General features: G+C 42.2%; 1 protein-coding gene across 4 annotated transcripts in view; it reads left to right on the plus strand.

Moving 5' to 3' along the window:
• Positions 1–14,507, plus strand: part of PROSER1 (proline and serine rich 1) — a 781,917-nt gene that overhangs the window by 387,706 nt on the left and 379,704 nt on the right. The gene's annotated exons all lie outside the window — the stretch shown is intronic.

Raw genomic sequence — 14,507 nt, forward strand, 5'->3', positions numbered from 1 at the left:
TACTGTTATTCACATTACTAAAAGTCATTATCACATTCCAAGCACAGGTGTGGGCCACTCCATATGGTTTTGAGTGCTACAAAATTTTCTTTTTCTTTCAGCTTTTCCCGGTTAGGGATCGCCACAGTGGATCACCTGTCCGCTCATGATTGGCAGTGGAGTTTTATGGTGTCGAGTTGCCAGCCCTGCACCCAACCTTCCACAGAAGGCACACACATGCACACACTCACATCTAGGGCCAATTTAGAGTGTCCAATCCACCTACAGCATGTCTTTGGAATGTGGGAGGAAACCGGAGCACCCGGAGGAAACTCGCGCGACCACAGGGAGGACATGCAGACTCCGCACAGAAGGCACCCCAGCTGATAATCAAACCGGAGAACCTCTTGCTATGAGGTGGCAGTGCTAATTAGTTGTAAAAGTGTGGAACTTGTTATCTTGAAGACAGTTTTAGTACTTACAAGATGGAAAAAAAACTTTGTACAATGTACACATATCACAGGTTGGTTACAGTTATGGTTGTGAGAGTTATGATATTTTTTCATATTTTGATAAATAACTTTGCCAGGGAACATGTCATCAGGGTAAGTAATACCTCATTTTGAAGGCAGTATTAGTAGTTACAGGATGGAAAAATAACTGTGTCTGTATGCTGGACAAATGTACAGATATCACTTTTTGTTTAGGACTTTGGTTTTGAGAATTATGATATTCTTTCATATTTTGGTAAATAACTTTGTCAGGAATAATGTCAATGTGGTAAGTAATACCTCATTTTGAAGACAATATTATTACTTACAAGATGTATAAGTAACTGTGTCTGTATGTTGTTCACATGTAAACATATCACAGTTTTTGACGGGTTATGAGAATGATGATATTTTTTCATATTTTGGTATATGACTTTGTCAGGGAACATGTCAACATGACGAGTGATACCTCATTTTGAAGACCGTGTCAGTCCTTGCTACATGATAAAGAACTGTGTCAGTATGCTGTGCACATGTACAGATATCACAGTTTGTTTAGGACTAAAGTTATGAAAATTATGATTTTTTTTCATATTTTGGTCAATAATCTCATTTCGAAGACAGTATTAATAGTTACAACATGGTAAAAGAACTGTGTCAGTATGCTGTACACATATCATAGGTTAGTACTAGGATATCGGTCCTAGGGCCTATACAAGCCTAGCCATAACAAGTCCCTGGATATTTCTTCCCACAATATTTACTTCCCTGGACCCCTGTCTAGCAGGGTGACTGACGTGATCCCCGGGGTGAATTTCCCATCTCCCATCCAATTGTCTAGGTTCCTTTTGAAGAGGGCCAAGGAGGTGCTCTGCTTGACATGTATGGGCAGTCTATTCCAGAGTATGGGGAGTCTCTGGGTCAGGAACCTATCCCTCCAGCATGTTCTGTTCATTGTGATGTCAAAATTTGTTTAGGACTTAGGTTATAGAAATTATGATTTATTTCATATTTTGGTAAATAACTTTGCAAGGGAGCACGTCATTGTCCCAAGTACTACCCCATTTTGAGGGCAGTGTTACTCCTTACAATTTGATAAAAGAACTGTGTATGTATGCTGTACACATGTACTGATATCACAGTTTGTTTAGTCTTGTAGGTTTATGAAAATTATACATTTGCAATATGTCTCATTATCATGCTCATATCTTTGCAAGGGAGCACTGTGATGACACACGATACATCATTTTGAAGCTGACATTGAGCCACACATCTTGTACACTGATGTGTAGTCTCTGTCTGTTACAGGTGATGAGATATTATGCTTTGTTTATTTATCACTTATGAGAAATATAATATTTATCATATTTCTGAGAATATCTCTGTAAAGGAGCATCACACAGTAATGGTTAAGGTATCATTTTAAAGCTGACATTCATACAAACAAATCATTTACAAATTGTATGGGTCTGCGTGGTACATTCAACAAGATACTGTGATTTGTTTTACCAAAAAGTTAAAAAATATGCACAATATCAGCACTCCTTGGTAAATGTTTAATAATGACTTAGACACGCACTATCAACATTTACACTGTCGGAAAGGTCAGTGTCTGCTGAACAACTTTCGCATTTACATTTTTAGTCTAGCTCTTATGGTTAAAGAGTTATGAACATTTGTTTTCTGTATGATATTACAAATGGATTATCTGAAAATGAGCTCAGGCTGCACTGTTGTTCCTATGGTGGAAGTAAGAAGGCAGCATTTTCTGAGCTGCTCCTGAGTGAATGAGTTAAGTTAGAGGTCCTAGTGCTCGTTTTGAGTCAGAGGAAGTTAGTTTCTAATTATATTTTTAATTATATTTCTTAGATGTGCACTATTTGTTAGGTTAGTGTGTGTTTATATATCTAACAGTGTACTGAGTTTATTTGCTATTTGTAATCCTTTTGGGACCTTCATTTCTTCCAAACATGTCTAAAGACACCAAGGAGAAAGAGCGTAAGCCTTCGGGCCTCAAAAACTGTCAGAAATGTACCCAGAAAATGTCAATTACAGACGGACATGTCATTTGTGTTTATTGTCTAGAGGCTATACATCTACAGGAGAATTGGACTTTCTGCCACTCCCTTAGTGCACATGTGTTACAGGAGAGGAGAATTGATTGTTAAGGGGCTCTTGAAACCAGCCTTTGAGGAAGCTGTGCAGAGTGCTTCTTCTTCTTTGTCCTCTTCTTCTTCTTCTAAGAGGGTCAAACCATCTAAAAGGCCATCACCTGTCTCTTCAGCTCAGTCTGAGCCTCCAGAAAAATTGTCAAAAATTTCTAAGCCATCTACCTCCTTGGCTCTACAGGGCTCAGAACCAATGGAGGTCATCATTATTGACAAGCCTGGTTCTTCGGCCCCAAGGTCTTCAGAGCTGCAAGATGCCATGTCTCGGACCTGGTCCATTGATATTCCACCAGTCTTCCCTACCTTGAGATCTCCCATTTTGGAGAGAGCTCATTCACCATCTCTATCCTCCAGGTCCACTAGGAGCCTATCTGATGATGACGCGAAGCAGGTGGTGTGCAGACTCGTGAAGTCACTGCCGCTAGCTAAATTGTTCTCGGCTCCGACCATCAGGTCTGGGAGCCTTCCAAGACTCTTGCATCCACTGTTGTTCCTCCTCCAAGCCAAGTTGGATCTTCAGAGCCAGAGTGCCTGGTACCACTTACTGTAGAACCGTCAGTTCCGAGACCCCCTTTGGAGATAACAGAACCGATATCTGCTCTGACACCTTCGGTGCCATCCAGGGTGTATGGGAGCTGAGGTTATCCGGTCGGCCCCAAGGGGGGAGGACACTGGGACCCAAACATCTTTGGTTCTGAGCCTACCCCTCGGTGCTTCGGCTCGGGTGAGCTTGGCTCCTACATCAGCCGCGGAGCCTATCTCTCTGGTGCCAGGGGGTGTCCTCTGTCTCCTCGGAGATGGTGGGATCTGCTTTAAAGCTGTTGAGGAGTGTGCTGTCCCCCTCTACAGCTCTACATAGGGATACCGGCATTCGTCCCCCCAAGGCACCAACTACTGTCTCGGCACCACCCCATCCACAGGACAGCAGAGATTCAGAGTCTCAGGAACCCCCATTGGGCGAACCCATCTCTTCCAAGGCCTTCCCAGAATACCCTTCTGAGGAGCCCCCTCAAAAGAGCGTATAGATTCCCCTGATGGGTCCGTCACCTCAGACACTGACCTTGAGGATTCAGAAGGGCCCCCACAGTCGTCCTCTGATATCTCATTTGCAGATATTCTGGAGATCCTAAAGCAGAGAGGCGGCTGGAAAACCATCACCCCTTCTGATGAGAAGTCGGTGTACCTGAAGGCTTTTGGATCTCAACCTTCAGCCTCCTGGGTGTCTCCGCCTTTTGATGAACTAATGGACTTGGTCAGTCGAAAGGCATGGTAGTCACCTGACACTATGGAACCAGTCCCTTGGAGGCCAGGCAAGTTTTTGTCAGCCCCTACTGGAAAATATTTTCTCACAAAAGGTGTACCTGTAGATGCTTTAGTGTTGGCAGCAGCCACCAAGAAGGAACTTTCTGAGATATCCTCATCTGTTCATCCTCCGAACAAAGATTCTCGAATGATGGACAGATACGGGAAGCGTGTCTTTTCGTCAGCAACTTTTACACTCCAATCGCTGAACTACCTCACACACTTTACAAGGTTGCAAAGAGATCTCCTGAAAAAGCTAGGAGATACTCTACAAGGTTCATTAGCTGTGGGGGTGACTAAGAAAGTGTCCTCCCAGCTATCCACCTTAAGTTCTGTCGTCAACTTCTCCATGAGATTGATATATTTTGCAGCGGATGGAACGAAGAGGGCAGCAGGTTCAGGAGTTTCCTTGAGGAGACACTCCTGGATGTGCTTGTGTAATTTTCTGGAACCTTTTAAGTCTACCTTTACTAACGCCCCTTTTGATGTTTCCTCACTTTTTGTATCCAAAGTAAAAGACACCCTCACCAGATGCGAGCAGGAAGGGAAAACTCTATCTGCTGTTGGAGTACGTTTTTCTGTACCTTCAAGACCTTACCCTAAAGGTCAAAAGAGTGGAAAATTTGGCTCAAAAGATCCCAGGGAGCTTTCCAAGATGCACAAGGTGAATCCTTACCCATGGCTAGAGGGGGAGGCAACAATGCTAGATGTCCTAGAGGCAGAGGGGGTCCGCAAAACCAGGGTGACCATGATTCCTTTTGCAGACGTCCCTATCAGCACTCCTGAAAGGAGGCCCGTCTGCTCTACTCTGGAGACAGTCGGGGTGCATTTGTCTTTGTACCCAGAAGGCTGGCAAAGTATCACAAAAGACAAGTGGGTACAAAGCTTAATATCCAGAGGATATTCCATTTCCTTTTGCCACCCTGTCCCACAAATCAGAACAATCCCGGATGTTCTACCCAATCTAAGGGAGCAAGCAACTGTAGAAATCCAAAAGTTGCTGGACAAAAGAGTCATCCAAGAAGTCCCCGCAGACCAAACAGCATTGAGAACTTACTCAAGATTCTTTTTGGTGCTAAAAAGAACAGGGGACTGGAGATCCATATTGGATCTCAGCAAGTTAAAACAAATCTGTCAAAAAGTTCAGAATGTTGACATTGCAGTCAGTATTTCCCTTCTTAGGGAAAGATGATTGGATGTGCTCAACAGACCTCCAAGATGCATACTACCACATAAAATTGGACAGAGCATCAAGGAGTCACTTACGCTTCCAGCTGGGAGCCAGTCATTATCAGTTCCGAGCTCTGCCCTTTGGTCTCATTACAGCCCCCAGAGTGTTCACCAAATGCATGGCAGTAGTAGCGGCTCTCTTGAGATGTCTTGGATTCTAAATGTTTCTGTATCTGGACAACTGGCTCCTAACTGCCACCACCAAGTATCTACTCCAACAGGCCAGGGCTGTGACATTGGAAATCTGTGCTCAGTTAGGCATAACAGTCAATTTACAAAAATGTGCCTTGTTGCCCTGTCAACATATTATCTTCATAGGTGCAAACTTAGGCACTGTTTCCATGACAGCACATCTTCCACCCGACAGAATTTCAGCCCTTAGACAGCAAATAATTCATCTTTCAAAGGACAAGGTAAAGGCAAAGGTAGTTCTGAAACGTCTAAGGACAATGACTTCAACCATAGCACTAGCTCCTCTTGCCAGGATGAATATGAGAATCCTTCAATGGCTCCTATTCTCATGCAAAAAGGACCTACAGTGGTGGATTCAGTCCAACCATGTGACTATCAGGAGACCCTTTATTCCACAACAACTTGTTGCTACAGTGACCACGGACGCTTTCCAGATAGGGTGGGGGGCATTATCTGGGAAGGACAGTCCAAGGTATATGGCAAGACCACTAGGCCCACTTGCATATCAGTGTTCTAGAGATGAGAGCAGTGCTTGTGGCATTGCAAGCACTCCACGACTCTCTTCCACTTGGGACGATTGTAGTACAGTCAAGACAAAATGTCAGTGGTTTGGTACATAAACAAGGAGGAACCAGATCATACCCACTTTGTCGGGAGGATCTGAGAGTTTGGCAATGGGCAATTTCTTCCCAATGCATTCTAGTAGCAATGCTTATCCCTGGGAAATCCAACGTAATAGCCGACAAGCTCAGCAGGGCAATATTGATGCCTCACGAGTGGTCTCTGAACCAGAACATAACGGAAGAGATTTTTCTGGAAATGGGGTCAGCCTTGCTGCAAACTTTTTGCCACTCCCATAAATGCCAATCGCAGCAGCTACTGTGCCCTAATTCCCCCGCTGGGGGAGACACCGAGAGATGCACTTGTACACGATTGGCCCTCGGGACTTCTTTATGCCGTCCCCCATTTCCCCTTATACCCAAAGTCATCCAGAAAGCAAAATCCTTGGGAAGCAGAATGATTCATATTGCCCCATATTGGCCTCGGCAGATTTGGTTCCCCTTCCTCTGGCCTCATCTTCAGGAGAAGCCGTGGGCTCTGGACCCAGTTCCAGACCTTCTGACACATATCTCAGGAGAACTTCATCCTTCTCTCCACACCCTCATGTTGACACCATGGCTGCTCCACTTCCCAATTTAGTCAGGCTTCAAAACTTCACTCCAGCAGTCAAACACATATTGATGTCCTCCCATAAAGTTTCTGCTAGAAAACTGTATACTAGCAAGTGGAACAGATTTTCTCACTGGGCCCAAAATAGAAACAGTGACCCTTTTTCTGCACCTATTCAGTCCATTTTAGAATTTCTGTCAGAACTCTTCCAGCAAAGCTCGGCTGCAGCAACTTCGAATTTTCGCATTGGTGACCATTCTCTTAGCTTAATGTCACACAGGTTGTGTAAAGCATTTTTCAAAGGTGTCAACAACTGCTACCAAAAAGTCAAAACTCCTGTACAAGGTAAAAACAAGTATAGAAACAAAACACAGGAGTACGAATAGGCAGAGTAAAGTTATCCACATCAACGGAACTTAGTAACACTCGCAAATCACTAGGCAGGCAGTATTCACTTCACCATAAAAAAAATTCAATCTTCTCCTCGTGGATTAAAACATCAGTATTTATTTCAGCAAACAAACAAATTGGCAAGCGCTTTCACCCAAAGGGCTTCTTCAAGCCAAAATACTGAACTATTTAAAACACCCAATATATATACTCTTCAGAATGACATCATATCCTGCAATTAACTAATCAACCAACAACGGAGTAGCATGTCTAAACGAAATGCTTTCTCACTGATAATAGAGATAAAAAATATACAGTCATAAACACTTGTCATTCAGTCAGAGCCTACTATGTATGTATATATACAAAATATATATATATATATATATATATATATATATATACAAAATATATATAGGAGCTAACACACATTAAATCAACTTAATAAATATAAAAATATACAAGAATATATATAAAAACTTGTATAAAAACAAAACACATATAAGCAAACATATATTTATAACACTAAGCTAAGCCCTAAGCCTCCTGCCTTTGAGCATGGGTCTCAGGGGTACCCTAAAATTTCAAAGGCACTTCCTTATTGAGACCTCATTTTAAGGAACCACTTTCTCCTTGGGATTTAAATGTCCTTTCTCAACTGACATTGCCACCGTTCAAATCTTCTTCATCGTGTGACCTCAAATTTCCTTCCTGGAAGACCATTTTTCTAGTAGCTATAACATCTGCCAGAAGAGTCTGAGAGTTGCAAGCACTGTCAATTAGATCTCCATATCTGACCTTTCATAAGGATAAGGGTATCATTATGAACTAAGCCATCCTTTATACCTAAGGGTTGCTCTCAATCCAATATCAATCAATCCATTGAGCTCCCAGTGTTTTTCCCCAACCATAGCAACAAGGCTCAGTATAAGCTCCATCAATTGGACGTGCATAGAAAGCTCAGATTCTGTTTGCATAGAACTAAAGATTTCAGGAAATCTGATCAATTATTCATCTCCTTCTCTGAGGCAAAAAAGAGTATGCCAGTATCTAAAGTCACCCTGTCAAATTGGCTGTCAAGTTGTATCATCTTTATCTATACCTCCAATAATAGACAGTTACCATTCAGCATTAGAGGTCACTCAACCAGAGAATTAGCTACATCCTCTGCTTTTCAGGCCACTATGGACAGTATTTGTGCTGCAGCTACGTGGGCCAATCCTTATACGTTTATCACTCATTACAAAGTGGATTTGGCCTCCACGGACAGGGCCTACATTGGTTCCACTGTGCTCAAAGGTGTTCTCTTGTGAACCACCCAGGAAAAAGGTGCCAGGGACGCTGTCCCATCCAAGTAACAATGAAGGCGAGATAGAACAACATAACATAAAGAAGTTATGTACTCACCATAACGTTCAATGTTTGTTGCCCATCTCACCATTCATTCTTACGACCCTCCCTTCCTGTCCAAGGACTCCTAGAGGACCTGGTGGTGATCTTTCCTCTTTACATGAGCTCCTTGTCCCTGTTTTATTTCTCCTTGACATGAGGTCATACACATTTATATATATATATATATATATATATATATATATATATATATATATATATATATAAAACTCAATAGTATGTTAGCAGCAAACAAGATCTGGAGAGTTGCACCACAGCATCATGGGATACCTACCTTGCCACGAGCCACGTTTGAGATTCCAGCTGTGTATTTGGCCGAGTCAGAGCTGAGGATTGGCTCCGAACCCATCCAAGTAAGAATGAATGGCGAGATGGACAACAAACATGGAACGTTATGGTGAGTACATAACTTCTTTTTTTAATAGTATAAGCTAGAACGTACAGAGTTAACTTCCAAAGCTTCAAAAAAATAAGTTGAAATTAAAAGCGCTTTATGATGTGCTATAAAAAGTAGTTTCAGTGCAGCAAGCAGACACAATGTCTAGAGCTAGAAGTTTCTTTCTATTGTCTTGGAGAGAAGTAATTACTGCGTCTAAAATGTAAAAGTATTTAATTGTTTTATGACTTCCAGCTCTAGGCAAACATCTGAGAGATATGTATTTTTCACAGAGAAATGTTAAATTTTGTTAAGTTTGTGTTAGCCTGGGAACTGAAGGCAGATGACAAAGAGTAATGTTATCTGAGCTAACCCAGCAGTAATGTTGATTATTAATTTAAGAATTTTCTCAGAGAAAGTCTGTGCATGTTGTATCTTGTCTTGGATCTAGAAACATCCACTCATCATCAGCACTACATTTGCCTTGCTCTGTAAGTAAGTTATTTAGGGCATAGTTTCTTTTAGAGATAATTTGAGGTTACAAGATTAAGACTATAGTAAAGATTAGTTTAGATGTTTTCTGTATGTATTTGAGACTGTCCTGCAATGTTGTTTCAAAATATTTACTGTGATTCTGAACTCTGCAGCTACTGTGTTGTTTGAATATTGTCTTGTTCTTTTATTATTTATTATTAAATATATTTAACCCTTTTAATTGTGGCTGGTTTGTTTAGATATATTTAAGCTCTTAGAGTACTTGCATATGTATTTGGTGACGCTGTACAGGCCACTGGTGAATAGCCTTGGAAGTCTTGGTCACACTTACCATTTGGATAATAGTAACATTACACAGTAGGATTGGACACCCTTTGGTAAGGGCCTTATAGTAGCTGATAAGTAAGGGTGGATGGTGACAGCTGGTACTACCTTATAGTCTGGGAAGAAGCGGACTTAGCTAGTAAACCTGTGCCAGCATTTCTCAGGTGTGTGTTTGTATATAAATCAAATCTCAAAGTGTGTGTGTGTGTGTGTGTGTGTGTGTGTGTATATGTGTGTGTGTGTGTGTGTGTTTGTGTGAACTACTTGGGCATGGACACGAAGCACTGGTTGGACAGAGAGGGAACTGGAGGTCTTAGCTTGGCCACTTGGCTGAGATCTTAACCCTGTGCTAGTGGGGAGCCTTACTGGGGATCTGGAGAGAGAGGAAAAAAAACAGCCCAGACTGACTGTGATCTCTCTGTTCTCTTAAGGAAAATTGTACTTTACTGTGCGTGTACTTGTCATCCTCCCAATGTGTACATCCTTCACTAGTGCTAGTGGTGAGGATTGAAGCTGCTTGATTTCTGGACCAGTGCAGGGGTGTTACAGCCTCTACAATTCCCAAGTTGCCTTTTGCAAAACTTCGCATGAGGAAGTTCCAGTGGTTTCTGAAAACAGTCTGGTACCAGCATGCTCATCCCTTGGAGACTGCCATTCCTCTTCTTCCCTGTTTGAAAACAGAACTAGGTTGGTGGGTGCAGCAACTCAGTCTGAATCCTGGGTTGCCCCTTCAAATTGTTCAACCACCACAGGAACTTTTTCAGATGCCTCAGACTTGGGATGGGGAGGCCTTTGGTCCCCCTCTCAGAGGAATATCAGGGAAATGAGGGCACTGATTCTAGCCTTAAAGGCCTTTCACCCTATGTTTTTTCCAGGACCCCTCAGGATCCTCATGGACAACACTGCAGTCCTTTGGTACATAAATAAGCAGGGGGGCACAAAAGCATGTCTTCTTTGTTGCTTAGCCATCAAGGCATAGGAGTTGGCTATTCAGTACAAAGTCTCACTGCATGCAGTGTACCTTCCTTTGGCTCAGAACTCGGTGGCAGATGCATTAAGCAGATCCATGACACAATCCCGTGAGTGGATGCTTCAGAGAGATGTGTTCCAGGATCGAGTTCACTAGTGGGGTATTCCACAGATGGATCTATTTGCCTCCCCTCAGAACAGATAACTTCCTCTTTTTTTTGCCAGGGTCCCTCACCCTCAGGCGTGGAAGGTAGATGCCCTATCATTTTCATGGAAGGGGATGTTTCTTTATGCATCCTCCCCTTTCCTTTCATTCATAAAGTCCTGTTGAAAATTCAACAGGAGAAACCAAAATCTTGTAAGTGACTCCCTTTTGACCATGACAGCATTGGTTCCCTCTTCTTCTGCATTTAGCCAAGGGCCATTGCTACAAGTTACCTAAGTGGATGGACCTATTCACTCAGGACAAAGGATCTCTAATTCACCCACAGCTGTCAACTCTTCACTTTACCTCATAGGCGATCAACTTTTGATTCCTTTTAGGCACCTTTTTTTCTAAAGACGTGCTTCAGGTTTTGCAGAAGGCCAGGTAACCCACTACTAGGAAGTCATACATTTCAAAGTGGACAATATTTTCTATCTGGTGCCAAAAAAGAAAAAAGGACCCCCTTTTGGCGGATATTCCTTTTGTGTTATCTTACCTGCCTGAGTTGCTTAACAGTGGTCTTTCTTATTCTTCTGTTAAGGTCCACTGTTCTGCCTTGTCTGCTTGCCTGCCTTTTTCTCCTCCATTGGCTTCCAGTCTGGAGGTTAAGCTTTTCTTAAAAGGTGTCCTGCACATGAATCCTCCCAAGAAACCAGTCCTTCTGCTTGGGATCTCAATTTTGTCCTGGAAAAGGTGACTCAGACCCCTTTTGAACCAGCAGCCTCTGCTTCTCTAACGTTTTGTACTTTGAAAACAGTACTTCCAGCAGCTATTGCCTCTGCCAGGAGGGTTTCCTGAGATGCAGGCATCAATGGCTTACCACCATTCCTAGTTTTCCATAAGGACAGAGTTTCTTTGAGAACCAATCTGTCCTTTATGCCTAAAGTGGTCAAGGATCTTTCCTTAAATCAAGCTATCAATTGCCTACTTTTTCCCATCTCCACAGTCTCCTAGTGAGAGAATTTTGCATTCCCTAGATGTACATAGACAGCTTAGAGTCTATCTTGACAAAAGTAAGACTATCAGGAAATCTGATAGACTATTTGTGTCCTTCCATCCCAGGGCTCTGGGTTTACCTGTTTCTAAGCAAACTATCTCTTCATGGATTTCTAAGGCTATCGTGTTTTGCTATCATTTTCATGGGAAATCCGTACCCTTTTCTGTTAAGGGCCATTCCACTAGATCTGTTGCATCCTCAGGGGCTTTCTTCAAGGGTTTGGATACTCAATACATTTTGAAAGCTGCCACTTGGTCTTATGTTCATACCTTTAGAAAACATTACAAGTTGGATAATGTTTCTAGGGCCAGAGCAATCCTGCATGGATTTCTCGAATATGTTTCTGCTTGACCTCTCTCTGTTCCTTTTCCCTCTCTGGGTTACCTTTCAGCTTTGGCACTCTCGTATATGTAAAGAATACTGCAACATTGAATAGAAGGACATAGAATAGTTGTGTAAAATCTTACCGTAACCATAGTTGTCCTTCTGTTCTATGTTGCAGTATTCTTTCCCACCTGCCTTCCCCCTACATCTTGCTTGTTTTTTTGGATGACCGTCGTCTTGGTCTGCCTTTAGAGTTTTCCTCATGGGGCTACTTCAATCTGAGGATTATATGTGCGGATGTCCCTTTTATGGCTGACGTTCTAGAGCCTATTTGTGAAGTCCCACGTACAGGCAGTAGCTTAAAGCTTTTGTATACAAGCTGGATGTCTGGTTGAGTAGCGGAATACTATCCATATGTAAAGAATTTTGCAACATAGAAGAGAAGGACATCTATGGTTATGGTAAGATTTTACACAAATATTCTTTGTGCAAGCAAGATCTCACGAGACTGCTACAGTGGCTTTTGACATCCCAGTGGTCCATCCTGACCCACCCAGAGATTTCTCCAGTTTTAATCACCAGTTGTTGCAAGAAGGACTTATCCTGATGGATGGAGTCCAAGCAGATCCTCTTAATCTGTCCTTTTGTTCCACCTCAGCCCAAGACCATAGTGACCATTGACGCCTCCCAGATGGGGTGGGGGCAGGTATTATCTGAGCAGAACAGTCCAAGGCACTTGGTCCCCAATAGAGGCCAATTTGTATATCAATGTTCTGGGATTGAGAGCAGTGCTCTTAGCATTACGAGCCTTCCAAAACACCCTTCCCTCAGGTACAATTGCAATTCTGTCAGACAATATGTCAGTAGTCTGGTACTTCAACAAACAAGACAGAACCAAGTCTTACCCTTTTATCGAGAAGCTGTCAGTGTGTGGCAATGGGCGATTTCTTCCAACCGTTTTCTGATAGCAACGCACATTCCGGGGAGCTCAAATGCTCTACTTCATGACTGGCCCTCTGGCCTACTTTACTCCTTTCTCCCTTTCCACTGATTCCTCTCTTCATAAGGAAAGCCTTCAGGTTAAGAGCAAGGTGATCCTCATTGCACCCTTTTGGCCTTAACAGGTCTGGTTCTCCTTTCTTTGGCCTCATCTACTCCACCATCCATGGATCCTAGACCAAGTTCTGGATCTTCTGTATCATCCACAGGGACTGGTGTACCCCAGTCTTCAGAATCTTAAGCTTACAGCTCAGCTCCTCCAATTCCATTAGTCGCCAGGCAGAAAAATTTATCTTCTCCAGTCCAAAAAGTTGTATTGGCTTCCAACAGACCTTCCACCAGAAAACTTTACCTCAGCAAATGGAAAAGGTTTTCTGTATGGGCGTACAATAATGGTTTTAACCCCTTCTTCACACCAGTTGAAAAGGTGCCAGAGTTTTTAGCTGTTTATGACCACGTCAGGTGTAGTGGAGCAAATGCTGTTTATTCAGACCAGCCACAATGAAAAGTTTAAATATGTTTAATAATAAATAATAAAAGAACATAAAAATACTAAATATCTGTTAAGAATAAACACCAGAATTTCAGCCACTGGAAGTATTAAAATAACACAGATAAATAAATTTACACACATACAGAAAAACACTTCTTACCTAATTTTGCTGTATTTTCCTGACTCATCTCAAGAATTACTATTCCCTGGTTACTTACTAAAGCAAGGCAAGATGAAGTAGGTGAGAGATCCTTCTTTGTCAGGTTTGAAAAATAGAGTGCTTTGAGATTTCAGTCTCATCTAGTGTTGAAACATCATTTTTGTGCTGGATTACAGAATGACATCACACACATCTGGTTACCTGATTTTGGTTCCCACACTATCCCCTTTACTAGAGGCTGCCATGATTTAGGACATATGTGTTACCTTACACATCTAAAGCTTTGCTAAGATCTGTTGCAGCTTCTGGAAGTCCTAAAACAATTTCAAACTTCCATACCTCCAGAGTAGCAAGTAGTTCACCTCCAAGGGCAATGCAGAATGCTTTCTAGTTCAGACTTTTTGTCTCTGGCTGCACTGAGACCTGTGAAAAACAATTGTTATAGCCTAAATTAAGTAATTTAATTTCAAACTATTTTTCAAAGTTAGCTGGACTGAGATTAACCTCTTCTCTTCCAGTATCCTCTGTTACAATATATTAATTTCCACAGTTACAATACAGTCTGATATACAGGTACATTTTTCTTTCTGTCAAACAGGACTCACTGTTGGTACATTTTTTAACACAAGCAGCTTTACAAATACATTTTTCACCACAAGCATATTTACAAATCAGTTTGATATACAAATGACATATAGTTAGTTACAAAACACCAGCTAGCTATGCTGGCATATGTTACATATCCCCTGCCCTACTTCTCCTGCCATAGCTGGCAGTACCTCACATCATCACATCTCTCCCCCCTTTGAAGACTTAAGCTAGTTTCTCAAGTG

Source organism: Protopterus annectens, chromosome 5.part1 (genome assembly GCF_019279795.1).
Source record: "Protopterus annectens isolate FY-2018-M chromosome 5.part1, PAN1.0, whole genome shotgun sequence".
NCBI lineage: Eukaryota > Metazoa > Chordata > Ceratodontiformes > Protopteridae > Protopterus > Protopterus annectens.